The sequence below is a fragment of the Hyla sarda genome, chromosome 4 (assembly GCF_029499605.1).
Source record: "Hyla sarda isolate aHylSar1 chromosome 4, aHylSar1.hap1, whole genome shotgun sequence".
Taxonomy (NCBI): domain Eukaryota; kingdom Metazoa; phylum Chordata; class Amphibia; order Anura; family Hylidae; genus Hyla; species Hyla sarda.
This window is the reverse complement of record NC_079192.1, coordinates 405,458,259-405,473,114: the sequence shown is the minus strand read 5'-3', so window position 1 is coordinate 405,473,114 and position 14,856 is coordinate 405,458,259. Positions and strand designations below refer to the sequence as shown.

General features: G+C 44.0%; 1 protein-coding gene across 11 annotated transcripts in view; it reads left to right on the top strand.

The window, feature by feature from the left end:
• Positions 1-14,856, top strand: part of WNT7B (Wnt family member 7B) — a 248,747-nt gene that overhangs the window by 168,270 nt on the left and 65,621 nt on the right. Inside the window, exon 1 of one of the 11 annotated variants that reach the window (XM_056517515.1) lies at positions 7,008-7,026. The exons of the other annotated variants lie outside the window; for them this stretch is intronic. The gene's annotated coding sequence lies outside the window, so the exon portion shown is untranslated. Of the gene's footprint in view, positions 1-7,007; positions 7,027-14,856 lie in introns of those variants that run through there. 11 annotated transcript variants of the gene reach the window in all.

Here is a 14,856-nt window from a genome sequence, read left to right as displayed (position 1 = left end):
TTTATTCTACTACATGTTCTGCTCCATTCACTGTATATAACAGACACCACAGCTCTGAAATACATCTAAGCGGTGTGCTGTCCATCACCCCACTGATCAGATATTGATGGCTTAATTTGTGGCTAGGCCTTCGATAAAATGTCCCAGCAAAACCCTATAAAGCATACCTGTTATTTCAGAATAAGCTGCAGCACTTTTTCTGGCCACCAAATAACTTTTATATGGTATTTTTTTAAACAGATTTATGCTCTGCAGGCTTCATCTATAATTTGCAGTTCTCCAGAACTGGTGGGCGGAGCACCCTCCTTACAACTCCATAGAGTTCTATTACTTGTCTCGCAGACACAAGACAAAGCTGAGCTGATTTTCAGAGTGGAATACAGTCTCCCAGGAGAGAGGGGGGGGGGGGGTTGAGGGAAGAAGCTTCATAACAAGAGAAAAGCATTTTTGTCTAATAAAGCTTGTCCCATTGTTTAGCAATACCAACAGTCTGTTATAAGAGCAAGCTTGTCACTGGGGAATGCTGGGACATAACCAAATGAATGGGCTCAGCTGCAATACCAAACACATCCTATTGACAAGGGTGGTGCTGTTTCCTGAAAAAAGGATATCATGCAAAACTGCTGTAATGTTAGGGCAGGGGCATCGGAGGACATCACTTCAATATCGGGGAATGTCAAACCATTATTAGAATTTACTGGGTTTATCTCTATTCTCTAAATGAGTTACAAGTAAGGATGCACAATAGGTCCTTGTGTCTAAGACCAGTGTTTTCTAAGCAGGGTGCTTCCAGCTGTTTCAAAACTACAACTCCCAGCATGCCCGAACAGTCAACGGCACACAGATTGGGAAACACTGGTCTATACTGTGCCATAGAATATGGCAAATCTTGGTACATCCCATTTTAGACACTTTTTGCAGCTCATGCGACATGATACATAAGGGCTCATTCCGTTTGCACACTCCGGAAGGGGGCCACCGGGAATCAGCACTAATTTCATACGGGATTTATCCTTGGAAAAATGCAAGAAAATATGGCAACTATACAATTCATTATTAGTAATAAATTCAGGACTTAAAGGAGAAGTTAAAGAAAGTCAATGACTATAGAATAGAGGAGTTTGTGTAGTGGTATGGGCTCCCTTAAAGATTTACAATTTATGCGGTCTTGCTAAAAGTCAAATTTCGGTCCATTTTTGTATGGTTTGTATAGCCCCCCTCAGCAGGGTCTCCCTATATATATGAACTGCGTACTCAGCCATACATGAATCTGTAATTACAACGTGTCCTTGTTGCCGGGTAACAAGAAAGCAAAGGAAAGTGTGTAGAGGGGGTCACGGACTCCGACTCTTAATAACATGAAACATAATGTTGTGCTTCACTCCACCCCCTCCTCAGCTAAACAGGAATAAAATCATAAATCAACTTTAATGATTGTTGTGTGGTCCGCGGGCGAGGGAAGCTTCTAGAAGCCTCAAATTATCCATCTCAGAGGCGGCCATTTTTGCTTTAATGTGACTTGGAGACAGTTTATAGTAAATGGTTTAATATGATATATATGGTTATAAAATTCGAGTTTAAATCCTTGATTTATTAGAAATAAACTTGCAATGACCATATTAATGGTCATATATGTGCTGTTGTTACTGGCAGAATTTATTGATGATCTATCCTTGAATTGAAAAAAATATATATCAATACTTACCTAGTCCCAATCCCCCCCGCTGATCCCCCCCAACTCCCAGTTGGCTTCGTCAAGTCTTACTGCTTCAGAATGCTTGTTGCAGGACCTGATGCCTCAGCAGGGCCGGCTCTGCCTATAGGCAAAATAGGCAGCCGCCTAGATCTCCCTCTTGGTAGGGGGGCCGCTCTGCCTCAGTGTGTCATCCCAGTAGTAAGGTGATTACATGAGGAGGAGGTTTGTTACAGTGTGTCACCCCAGTAGTAAGCTAATTACATGAGGAGGCTTGTTACAGTGTGTCATCCCAGTAGTAAGGAGATTACATGGGAAGGAGGTTTGTCATAGTGTGTCACCCCAGTAGAAAGGTGGGACGTGTTGAAAGGCGGGCCAATGGGCGGAATCAAGGGGCAGAGAATTAGCTTTTGCCTAGGGTGACAAAGATCCTTAGACCAGCCCTGTGCCTCAGCCAATCACTGGCCAAGACGGACTCATCTGTGGTCATTGATCGGCTGAGCCGGCAGGTCCTACACTGAGCATTCATCTTGGAAGCAGGAAGAAGAGAGAAGATCGAGGGACTGGATGGAACCAAACTGAATCTGAAGGGGACCAGGGCTAGGTAAGTATAGTTATGTTTTCTACTTTCTCCCCAGCCCAGCACCATGTTATTTGGATAACTCCTTTAATATCTAAAAACCCAATACCCCCGCCAATCTGTAGTTATTCAGCGCAGCCACTACCCATTGATCATATATTGGTGATCAATCCTGAGGAGAGGTTGTCAATAAATTTTGTGCAGAAAACCTCTTTAATAGTAATTTGATGTTCGACCATTTACAAAGATTCTCTCACAAAGATAAACCGTGTCCATAGGCCCCTTTGGAACATATGGGCTCATAAAACTCTTCCATGAGTCAGTGTTGAGGACTTGATTTGGCAAACTCTGTTAGTGTTCTGCTGTTAGTATATAAGTGGTGTGACAAGAAAGAATTGCAGTTGACTTTGTAAGCCAACCCTTCGAAGGGTTCTCAACCCTGTTAGATGAATTATATGAAAACAAGCATGAAAACTTTACCAGGACCATCAGCGATTAGGGTTTGATCTGATCGCAGTAGGTTTTTATTTCCTCTGCAGCGCCACCACAGGAGAAACTACGTATTACATGTTGCCTATTCAAATCAATGGGTTGCCCATGTAAACCAAGTCAGGACAAGTCCTCCAGGGCAAGAGACACTCTTTGTCGCCCCTCTGGCTAAGTGATGAGGATCCTAGCAGAGGACCCATCTCGATTAAAATGGATTTTCTAAGCTGGACAATGCCTTTAAAGGGGTACTCCGCTGCTCAGCGTTTGGAACAAACTGTTCCGAACGCTGGAGCCGGGAGCTCTTGACATCATAGCCCCGCCTGCTCATGATGTCATGCCCCGCCCCCTCAATGCAAGTCTATGGGAGGGGGCGTGACATCCGTCACGCCCCCTCCCATAGACTTGCATCGAGGGGGCAGGGCTATGACATCACAAGCTCCCGGCACCGGCTCCAGGGTTCGGAACAGTTTGTTCCAAACGCTGAGCAGCAGAGTACCCCTTTAATTACTGGGCCCATTAAAAGTATCCATACACCTTTAATAGCTGTCAGCTAAAAATTCCTTTGGCTGAGAGATACCTCTTCTGTTCCCACCATACACATGAGCTTGGCTAAACATTTATGTGTTGTGAATGGAGAGAGGAGGGGTAAGCTACCATCAGACTCCTGTGGGGCGGCTTATGTCCCCCAAAACAAAAGGATCTGGCTATTGAAATCCAATATGCCTGATCCTTTTCTCTTCTGACATCATTAGTCGAAGGCCAGTGGCAGACCCCCATACACATTGGAGAGCTATTCCTGCCAAAATCTGAAAATGCTGCCAAATTATGTTTAATGTGTATGAAGGCTTTCCGTAGTCTTAAAAAAAGAAAAAATGTGTATTTTTCTACCATCATCTAACCTTTAGTGTGATATCTAACATGTCCTAGCTGGGAAACCATGTTAGGATTACAACTTCAGATATAGGGGAATGGGATGGGTGGTTCCTATTATTATTATTTTTATTATTAATAATTTTTATTTAATATTATTTAAATATTTATTTAATCTTTTTTACATTTTGTTGGTTTCTATGGGCAACTGGGCAACTTTTCCTTTGTACAAGATTTGATAAATCTCCCCCATTGTCCTTACATCCTAAACTTCTCGTCCACATTCTCAGGACACTATTTTAAGCCATATCCATACACAAAATATCCCCAAATCACCTATTGTGGGGCATCTATCTGTAACGTGCATGAAACAAAAATGATGGGCCTTTCTCGTGCTTGCCCCCAAAAAATACCAGGTCATGCCTTCTGGAACAAGCAAGACATGTCCGACGCATCTGTCACTTCAGATTACTGTAAGCGAGATTGTGCTGACACGGTACAGAGGGTGAAAAAGCCTTTGAAGCCGCAGTGAATGACAGGAAAAGTATTTGTTGTGCTGGAGTCAGTGACGGCGTATTGTTCGCTGGGTGATAGGAGGCCCTACACCAGCAATGGAGCAAGATACATAAAATATACTCTTAAAGGGGAAGTCACAGACCTAGTTAAAGGGGTTATCCAGGAATAGAAAAATAGAGCAAATTTCTTTTAAAAACCACTCCTCCCCTGTCTCCAGGTTGGGTGTGGTTCTGCAGCTCAGTTCCATTGAAGTTAATATAGCCAAGTTGTAATATCACACACAACCTGGAGACAGATGGGGAGCGGTTTTAGAAATAAATCTGCTGTGTTTTTCTTATCTGGGATAACCCCTTTAAAGCTTGTTTTCCAGAAAGCTGAGTAGCAACAAATACCTCTAGACAACTGGATATCTCCGACGCTCCCGCAGAGAATGCAAAAAACATCACAAAAAATGTGATCAAAATTGCTTAAAATCACAAAAAGAAGCCATATTCACTAGTCACTGGTAAAAGGGCAGGTTAGAAACCTTTTCCCACCATGATGTAGACCAGCGACATTGTCCCATAGCCAATGGATGTCATACAGGTCGACCCCCCTCTTCATCCAGTGCGAAGAGTCAGGGCTCCATTCTGGAGATTGTGGGGGGTCTCAGAAATCACGAGAATACCCCTTTTAGTTAGAAAAACTATGCAGGATATTTTGTGAACATATCCATATCCATAAGTGTGAACATATCCAGACTGATCAGCCTTAAAGGGGTACTCCGCTGCCCCAGTGTTTGCTCCAAACGCTTGGAGCGGGAGGCGGGGGTCGTGATGTCACAGCCACGCCTCTGGTGATGTCACGCCCCCTCCCCTCAATGCAAGTGTAGGGGAGGAGCGTGGCATGACATCACAAGGGGCGTGACCGAGACATCACGAAGGTCGTGGGGGTCCCAGCAGCGGGACCCTTGCGATCAGACATCTTATCCTCTATCCTTTGGATAGGGGATAAGATGTCTAGGGGCGGAGTACCCCTTTAAGGGCTTTGCCCACCAACCCCTGTAGAATCCATAATGCAGCCATACTGATTACCACCTATATATTCAAGTAGCGGACAAGAGGTACACAGCCTTGTATATTCATAGGCCAAGTTAACATCGTCAGTGCAAATACTGTTCAAAAGCAGTAAATGGAGCTGGATGGTCCATTGTATGACAGACACCAATAAGTTAAATGGGGTCAGTGGGATCCGTCTGGTGTCTGCCATTTTACAGGATTATAATGGTACAAATAAAAATACTTTAGTCATAGTGGTATGACTAAGGCCTTCCTGAGGCCGAAACGCGTCATGTTACCAGAGTCTGTTTGATGCTTCCATCTTTGGCGACCCAATAAAGCTCTTATTCACGAGTTTGGCACTGTAAATCCATTTCCTTACTACATACGTGTATACGTGTGGGATGTAGTCCACGTTTGGTCCGTGCACCTGGGGGTGACCTGGTTTGCACCTACACCCTTAAAAAAAAATACTGCCTGCTACCTTATTTTTATTTAATTGAACGGATTTTGTGGACTTTGAGTCCTCGAACGGAGCTGCCGACTCTGGTGTAAGCATAGCCTTAGTTGTAGCCCCCATGAGGTTTTAGGAGCTTTATCACATAAACTATTGCTCAGTACACAAAATGTCACACCGGGTCCCTACAAGAACCTGCGTTCTCACAGCCCGGACATGACTATTGGATGCCAGACTGATCGCCGGGTCATAAATCCTAGTGAAGAAGTCCACAAACATGTCTCTTCTTTCATGGCCTACGATCTGTCATGACAGTCACATCAAGATGTCATCTCTAGCTGTTCCTGTGTTTTGTGAGAGGGGGCAGGAGGGTTATGGGTGTGGAGAGGTAGGGCCGGGGCAGTTCCTACATATGTATCACTGCTAAAACAAACATGGCTTCTCCCTGCATGATTTCTTCATGTATATAAACTTCAGTCAGATGTCATATGGTCTTAACATTTGGAGGAACGTTCCATTTTGCTTGCTTTACTTGTTGATGTACATTCACATGCTGTGGATCTGCCGTGGCCCATGATAACCACACTTGATACATTGAAAGGCCCATGTATCACGTGAATCTGAGGTTTCCCGTGAAGTAGCCTGACCTGATGTAGATTTTTACTACAATTTACGCCTACTTGCACCCCCTCAGTGCCATGCTGTGCTCCCTCTGCCCGCCCACGTCTATCCACAGGCTATCCAACAACCTCTGGTAGCCGCAACCACTGGCCAGTGTGGCACTAAATGTTATGAACGCTGTGTTTGTTCTGCGGGGGACAGACACGCCGCCTCGTGAGGTCACGGCCACGCCCCCCTCGATGCAAGTCTTTGGGAGGGGGCATAGACTTGCATTGAGGGGGCTAGGTTGTGACGTCACGAAGGGGCATGGCCGATCCCCGCAGCGTGAAAACAGCGTTCGTAACATTTAGTTCCACACTGGCCAGTGGAGTACCCCTTTAAGGCCTGGTTGCGGCTACCAGAGGTTGTTGGATAGCCAAAAACAGCCAAATAGGTTTGTATAACTCCCATTGACTTCAGAGGAGGATTTCCAACACCAAAGGTTAACGTCTATCCGCAGGATAGGGGATAACAAGCTGATCAGTTGGGGTCTGAATTCTGGGACCCCTCACTAATCCCAAGAATGGCAAAACGTTGGTCCTCAAAAAAGGGGAGCACAGCACACATGTGTGAGCGGCACTCCATTCATTCCCTATGGTGTCTCCAAAAGTTGCCAAGCTCAGCGAATTGTTTGGAGTTACAGGCCGAAAGTCTGAGACTGTACTACTGAGAGAGACTACTGAGGATATGTCAAAGTCTCTGGATCCGTCATCCTGGAAACTTTGTGTGAATTGGAATCTATCTGGGGAATAGTATCATTGAATATATGGTATGACCAGGACAAAAAAGAGTTGTTTGGCCAGATTTGTCCATAGTAAACAATCACAGTCCAGTTTCCATTTTACCAGAGCAATTTAAGACATGAAAAGTGAGCTGGTATTGGTTGCTATGGACAAAATCTCCATGACAACACTGTATTAGACTGCAGGGGGTACGTTGTCTTCAGGACCTGGCAGTAGGCTTTGGGCCTGTATATTCAATCAGATATATCTCAGTACAGAAGTAAGATATTGACCTGTTTTCAAATTTGTATTGCGTACTTAAAGAGGCAAAAAAACTTCTCATTAATTCTCTAATTAAAGAGTACCTGTCATGATCTTGTAAAATGTTATAATCCTCCCAGTTCACTGCCCCCATGATGATAAACCATCCCCTGCCTTTATTTTTATTATTTGTTAGTTTTCTGCTCAGTCAGATTCACAGACTGGGAAGGGGTGTTCCCCAGCAGGCGTGACATCATCTGTAGCCATACAGGGGAGAACTTCCTCCCTCACTCTGCTACACTCAGCCCAGAGCAGTTGAATGTGAGATGAGCTATGATTGTCTAAGGCTGCACCCCCCCCCCCCCTCAGCACTCCAGACTGCATTTCCTGATTTTGGACTTCCAGCAGGAGTCCAAGGTCTGTGTAAGAGATGGACAAGTGCTCTGGACAAGTAGGGAGGGAGACACCTAGTGGCAGCTTTTTTTATAACACAAATAAAACATAGAAAACTTCATTTGTTTTTTAAACAAAGTACATTAGAAAGATTTTTTATTTACCATAAAGAGGGCAATAGCAAAAATTTGTTTTAATGAGAGTGCCCATTTAAAAAAAGAGAAATGCCTCTTACCTTCCTCACTTCCACTGCTGGTATAATGCTTCCCGTTGTCTGGCACTTTTCTGGTTTCGTAACGTGATGTCACACGCCTGCTCAGCCTATCAGCAGCTGAGATGGAACATCAATTTGGCCGTTGACTGGATGAATGGGCATGTAGCGTCATGTCAGCAACCCAGGAAGTGCCAGACAGCAGGCAGCGGAGTTGCATTATACCAGCAGCGGTGTGGTAGGGAGGAAGGTAAGAGACAATTCTTTCTTTTTTTACTAACCCCCTCCCTTACCAAAGAGAAATTTTTCGCCAGACTACCCCTTTAAGAAACATTTTCCTTAGTTAGGTACAGAGGATTATATGCAGTCCAGATTGCATACAGGTTTTTCATAGCATTTTAGCCTTTATCAGGGTAAGAAACAAACATAGAAGCATAGAATGAGTCGGCAGATAAGAATCATTTGGCCCATCTAGTCTGCCCAATAATCTGAATCCTATCAATAGTCCCTGGCCCTATCGTATATGAAGGATAGCCTTATACCTATCTCTATCTTATATGAAGGATAGCCTTATGCCTATCTCTATCTTATATGAAGGATAGCCTTATACCTATCTCTATCTTATATGAAGGATAGCCTTATGTCTATCTCTATCTTATATGAAGGATAGCCTTATGCCTATCCCTATCTTATATGAAGGATAGCCTTATGCCTATCCCTATCTTATATGAAGGGTAGCCTTATGTCTATCTCTATCTTATATGAAGGATAGCCTTATGCCTATCCCTATCTTATATGAAGGATAGCCTTATGTCTATCTCTATCTTATATGAAGGATAGCCTTATGCTTATCCCATGTATGTTTAAACTCCTTCACTGTATTTGCAGCGACCACTTCTGCAGGAAGGCTATTCCATGCATCCACTACTTTCTCAGTAAAGTAATACTTCCTGATATCACTTTAAACCTTCGCCCCTCTAATTTAAAACTATGTCCTCTTGTGGTTTTTCTTCTTTTAAATATGCTCTCCTCCTTTATTGTGTTGATTCCCTTCATGTATTTAAAAGTTTCTATCATATCCCCTCTGTCTCTTCTTTCTTCCAAGCTGTACATGTTAAGGTCCTTTAACCCCTGAAAATGGGCACTGTCATGAACCTCATTGGCTGCCTGGCCTCGCAGCTGCCTGCGCTCATTGGCTGCCCACCCCCGTCATGTACAGTCTGGAGGCAGCGCAGCACTGAATCTCAGAGCTGCTCTGATGCTCCAGGACTGTACATGTCCTGTACGGGTAAGTGAGGTCTTATTTCACTTACCCATACTTCATTTCGGTCCCAGGTCTCGGCGGTGAGCATGTCAGGTGGGCGATGCTCCTATACTCCTCCTCTCTGGATAACACTACACTGCTAAACAGGGAGGAGGAGACCCCGAAGCAGCCTGCCGTGCTATTGGCCCCTCATCTATGCGCGTTCCCGATGGGAGCGCAGCATAGATGAGCTAAGGCGGAAGTCTCCCCCCCCCAGCAAGCATCAGTGACATTGTGCCTGCTGGGGAAAAATATATTTCTAAGGGGGTAAAAACATTTTTAAAGGCAGGGATGGGGTTAGGGATAGATGGGCATTAGGCAGGGACAGAAACATTTTTGTTACATGGTGGGAGCTACTCTTCAAGGACCGAGCATTTTTCCGTTTTTGCACTTTGTTTTTTTTCCTCCTTACCTTTTAAAAATCGCAACCCTTTCAATTTTGCACAAAATCCATATGATGGCTTATTTTTTGAGCCACCAATTCTACTTTGTAATGATATCAGTCATTTTACCCAAAAATCTACGGCAAAACAAAAAAAAAAAGAAATCATTGTGCAACACAATTGAAGTAAAAACACCATTTTGTAAATTTTGTGGGCTTCCGCTTCTACACAGTACATTTTTCAGTAAAAATGACATCTTCCATTTTTTCTGTAGGTCCATACGATTAAAATGATCCCCTACTTATATAGGTTTGATTTTGTATTACTTCTGGAAAAAATCATAACTACATGCAGGAAAATGTATACGTTTAAAATTCTCATCTTCTGACTCCTATAACTTTTAAATTTTTCCGCGTATGGGGCGGTATAAGGGCTAATTATTTGCACCATGATCTAAAGTTTTTAGCGGTACCATTCTTGTATTGATCGGACTTTTGATCGCTTTTTATTCATTTTTTGATGAATTTTTTTTGCTTGTACGCCATTGACCGTGCGGTTTAATTAATGATATATTTTTATGGTTCGGACATTTATGCATGTGGCGATACCACATATGTTCGTTTTTATTATGGTTACATATTTTTTATATGGAATTTAGGAAAAGGGGAGTGATTTAAACTTTTAATAAGGAAGGGGTTAATGTTTTGTTTTTGTTTTTTTTATTCAACTTTTTTTTTTTTTTACACTTTATTAGTCCCCTTAGGGGACTTTTAGAAGGAATCATTAGATTCCTCATACAGATCAATGTGGTTTCATAGAACCACATTGATCTGTGTGGTCTGCGCTCAATTAATAAAGCCTGGAGGAGAGGTAAGTGCTCCGGCTACCTCAGAAGTGGATCGCCCTTCCCGCAATTGCGCTGTGGGGGACCCAGTGGACCATCAGGGATGTTTTTAATGTCCCTTTAGGTGATCTAAAGGGTTAATAGCTGCCCGCAGCAATCGCTGCATTTCGGCTATTAATGCCAGTCCCCAGCTACAGGAATAAGCTGGGGGCCAGCCGGTATAACGCGGGCCATACAACGGTTGCCGTCTCAGGACGAGCCAGCTGGTCCTTAGAAGGCAACAGGTCAAACTTTCCTGCAATCCATGTACTAGTTTAGTAGCCTTTCTCTGAACTCTCTCTAGAGTATCTATATCCTTTTGGTGATACGGCCTCCAGTACTGCGCACAATACTCCAAGTGAGGTCTCATCAGTGTTCTGTACGGCACCATAAGCACTTCTTTCTTTCTACTGCTCATACCTCTCCCTTTAGATCCAAGCATTCTGCTAGCATTTCCTGCTGTTCTATTACCGTATTTTTTGCCCTATAGGACGCACCGGCGTATAAGACGCACCCAATTTATAGGTGCCAAATCTAAAAAAATAAAGATTCTGAACCCAACAGTGGTCTTCAACCTGCGGACCTCCAGATGTTGCAAAACTACAACTCCCAGCATGCCCAAACAGCATGCCCGGCCAAGCAACTGGTATAGGAGGTAGTACTCACGTGTCCCCGCTGCTCCGGACCCGTCACCGGTGCCCTGGATGTCGCTCCATCGCTGTCGCCGCGTCCCCGTGGTGTCCCCGACGCTCCAGACTTCTTCTTCCCCGGGATCCACGCTCTCCGTCGCCGCCATCATGTCGCCGTCATCACGCTGCTACGCACGCCGCTCCTATTGGATGACGGCGTGCGCGACAACGTGATGACGTCGAAGGAGAGCGCAGGGGATCCCAGGACGTAGAAGACACCGAGGAGGCAGGTAAGGTCCCTCCCGGTGTCCTGTAAGCTGTTCGGGACGCCGCGATTTCACTGCGGCGGTCCCGAACAGCCCGACTGAGCAGCCGGGTTAGTGTTATTTTCGCTTCAGACGCGGCGGTCAGCTTTGATCGTCGCATCTGAAGGGTTAATACAGGGCATCACAGCGATCGGTGATGTCCTGTATTAGCGGCTGGTCCCGGCCATTGATGGCCGCAGGTATTCGCCGTATAAGACGCACCAACTTTTCCCCCCCAGTTTTGGGGGAGAAAAAGTGCGTCTTATACGGCGAAAAATACGGTACATTGTCTTCCTACCTTTAAGTCTTCTGAAATAATTACTCCTAAATCCCTTTCCTCAGAGGTCAGGACTGTGTAAAATATTCTATATTCTGTCCGAGGGTTTTTACGCCCCAGGTGCCAGAGTTCTGACCATTCTTCTAGTTTGCCTAAATCGTTTTCCATTTGGCGTATCCCTCCAGGAACATCAACCCTGTTACATATCTGTGTGTCATTAGCAAAAAGACCAATACCTTACCATCGAGACCGTCTGTAATATCACTAATGAAGATATTAACCCCTTAACAACCAGCGGTACTTCACGCACCAGGACGTACATTTACGTCTTGTACATGACCGCGTGCATCAGAGCAATGATCGGGTGATGTGCGGAAGGTCCTGGCTGCTGATAGCAGCCAGGGACCCGCCGGTAATGTCCGACATCCACGATCGCGCGGATGTCTGCCATTAACCCCTCAGATGCCGTGATCAATACAGATCACGGCATCTGCGGCAGCGCGGCTACATTTTATGCTGATCTGATTGCCCGCGGCAAGGCCGGTTGTATCAGATAAGCTAACATTGCGGATGGAGGTCCTCTCACCTGCCTCCACCGCCTTCTTCTGCTCTGGTCTGAGATCGAGCAGACCAGAGCAGAAGATAGCTGAAAACACTGATCAGTGCTATGCCTCCTATAACTTTTATATTTTCCCGCACACGGGGCGGTATGAGGGCTCATTTTTTGCACCGTGATCTGAAGTTTTTATCGGTATCATTTTTGTTTTGATCGGATATTTGATTGCTTTTTAATAAAAAAATTTAATGGTATTAAAAGTGACCAAAAATATGCTATTTTGGACTTTAGAATTTTTTGGGGAGCGTACGCCATTGACCATGCGGTTTAATTAACAATATATTTTTATAGTTCAGATATTTACGCACATGGCTATACCACATTTGTTTCTTTATTTTTTTGTTTACACAGTTTTTTAAATGGGGAAAATGGTGGTGATTCTAATTTTTATTAGGGAAGGGGTTAAATCACATTTATTAACTTTTTTATTTTTTTACTTTTTTAGTGCAGTGTTATCGCCCCCTCTAGGGGCTACAACATTGCATACACTGATTGCAGGCACTGTTCAATGCATTGCCATAGGAATGCATTGATCAGTGTTTTCTGTGCTTGATTGATCAAGCCTGGATTTCAGGCTTGGAGCAATCAAACACTGATCAGACAGCTGGGAAGAAGGTAAGGCACCTCCCGCTGTCCGCTCAGCTGTTCGGGACGCCGCGATTTCACCGGTATGAATTTCTCCCGTTTTAGACGCCGCAATCAACTTTGATCACGGCATCTAAAGGGTTAATACCGGACATCAGCCCAATGGGGAAGTCTGCCTGGTAGTGAGCAAACTACCAGGCAGACAAAAAGTTATTTATAATATAGTAAAAAATAAAATTTAAAGCAGGGAGGGGATTAGGGATAGATAGGCAATAGGCAGGGACAGAAAAAAAATATAGGATGGTGGGAGCTACCGTTTAAGGGATTAAGGTCAAAATGGGCTTGGTCCTTAAAGGGGTACTCCCATGAAAAAAAACATTTTTTAAATCAACTGGTGCCGGAAAGTTAAACATATTTGTAAATCACTTCTATTAAAAAATCTTAATTTTTCCAGTACTTTTCATGGGCTGTATGCTAAAGAGAAATCCAAAAAAGAAGTGCATTTCCTGTGATGTCATGACCTCAGTGCTCTCTGCTGACTTCTGCTGTCCATTTTAGGAACTGTCCAGAGCAGGAGAAAATCCCCATAGCATATATATGCTGCTCTGGACAGTTCCTAAAATGGACAGCAGAGGTCAGCAGAGAGCACTGTGGTCATGACATCAGAGGAAATGCATTTCTTTTTTGCATTTCTCTTTAGTACACATACCCTAAAAAGTACTAGAAGGATTAAGAACAAAATTGGTCCCAGTACAGATCCCTGAGGTACCCCACTGGTAACAAGACCTTGCTTTGAATACAACTGTTGTCTGTCACTCAGCCACTGCCTAATCCACTAAACAATATGGGAGTCCAAGCTCAATTTCTGCAGTTTATTGATAAGTCTTCTATGTGGGACAGTGTCAAAAGCCTTATTAAAATCTAGATATGCGATGTCTACTGCCCCTCCGCTATCTATTATTTTAGTCACCCAGTCAAAAAAATGATCTCCCTGAAGTAAACCCATGTTTTTTTTCATTTTGCAATCCATGGGATTTTAGATGTTCCACAATCCTATCCTTTCATAGGGTTTCCATTCATTTCCCCACTATTGATGTCAGACTTACTGGCCTATAGTTGCCTGATTCCTCCCTACTACCTTTCTTGTTAATGGGCACGACATTTGCTAATTTCCAATCTTCCGGGACGACTCCTGTTACCAGTGATTGGTTAAATAAATTTGGTAACGGTTTTGCTAGCTCACCTCTATGCTCTTTTAATAATTTTGGGTGTATCTCATCAGGCCCCTGTGACTTATTTGTCTTCACTTTAGACAGCAAACGTAGAACCTCTTCCTCTGTAAACAATTTTTTTTTTTTTGCAAGGTGGCAGCTTGCAAAATCCATCTCTCTGTGGAATAAGACTTGGACAGGACCAGGGAAGAGTAGTCTGCAAAGTTAGGGCAAGTTAGTGACTAAAGGTAGACCTATAGTACAAATTGCACATTTTTACTGTAAACAAAAAAAAGCTTGGTTTAAAGTGTATCTGTTGCTTTAAAAAAACTTTTGACATGTCCTCAAGACATGTCAGATTCTGACCGATCTTTATGACTTACATTCTAAGTTAGTCTCGGTCATGTGACACAGAGCCGAGAGTCAACATGCTTAGGGAGCTCTTTTTTTTCCGACTCGTTCGGGGCCTGAACACTCAGACCCTGACAGATGAAAACCTTTGACATGTCTCTACAACAGTGATTCCCAACCAGCTGTTGCAAAACTATAACTCCCAGCATGCCTGGAGAGCCATGTGGCAGCACCCAAATGGACCTGTAATATGGATACGTAAGGTTTCTGTGGGCCGCCAGATTGGGTCACTTGGCTTTGCAGTGTGAATGGGTGCTTAGGTTCAGCCTTTGGCTGTCTGGGCATGCTGGGAGTTATAGTTTTCAAAGAGCGGGAGGCACTTTGGGAAACACTGCCCTATAGCTAAACACCTGTAGGTTGCTTC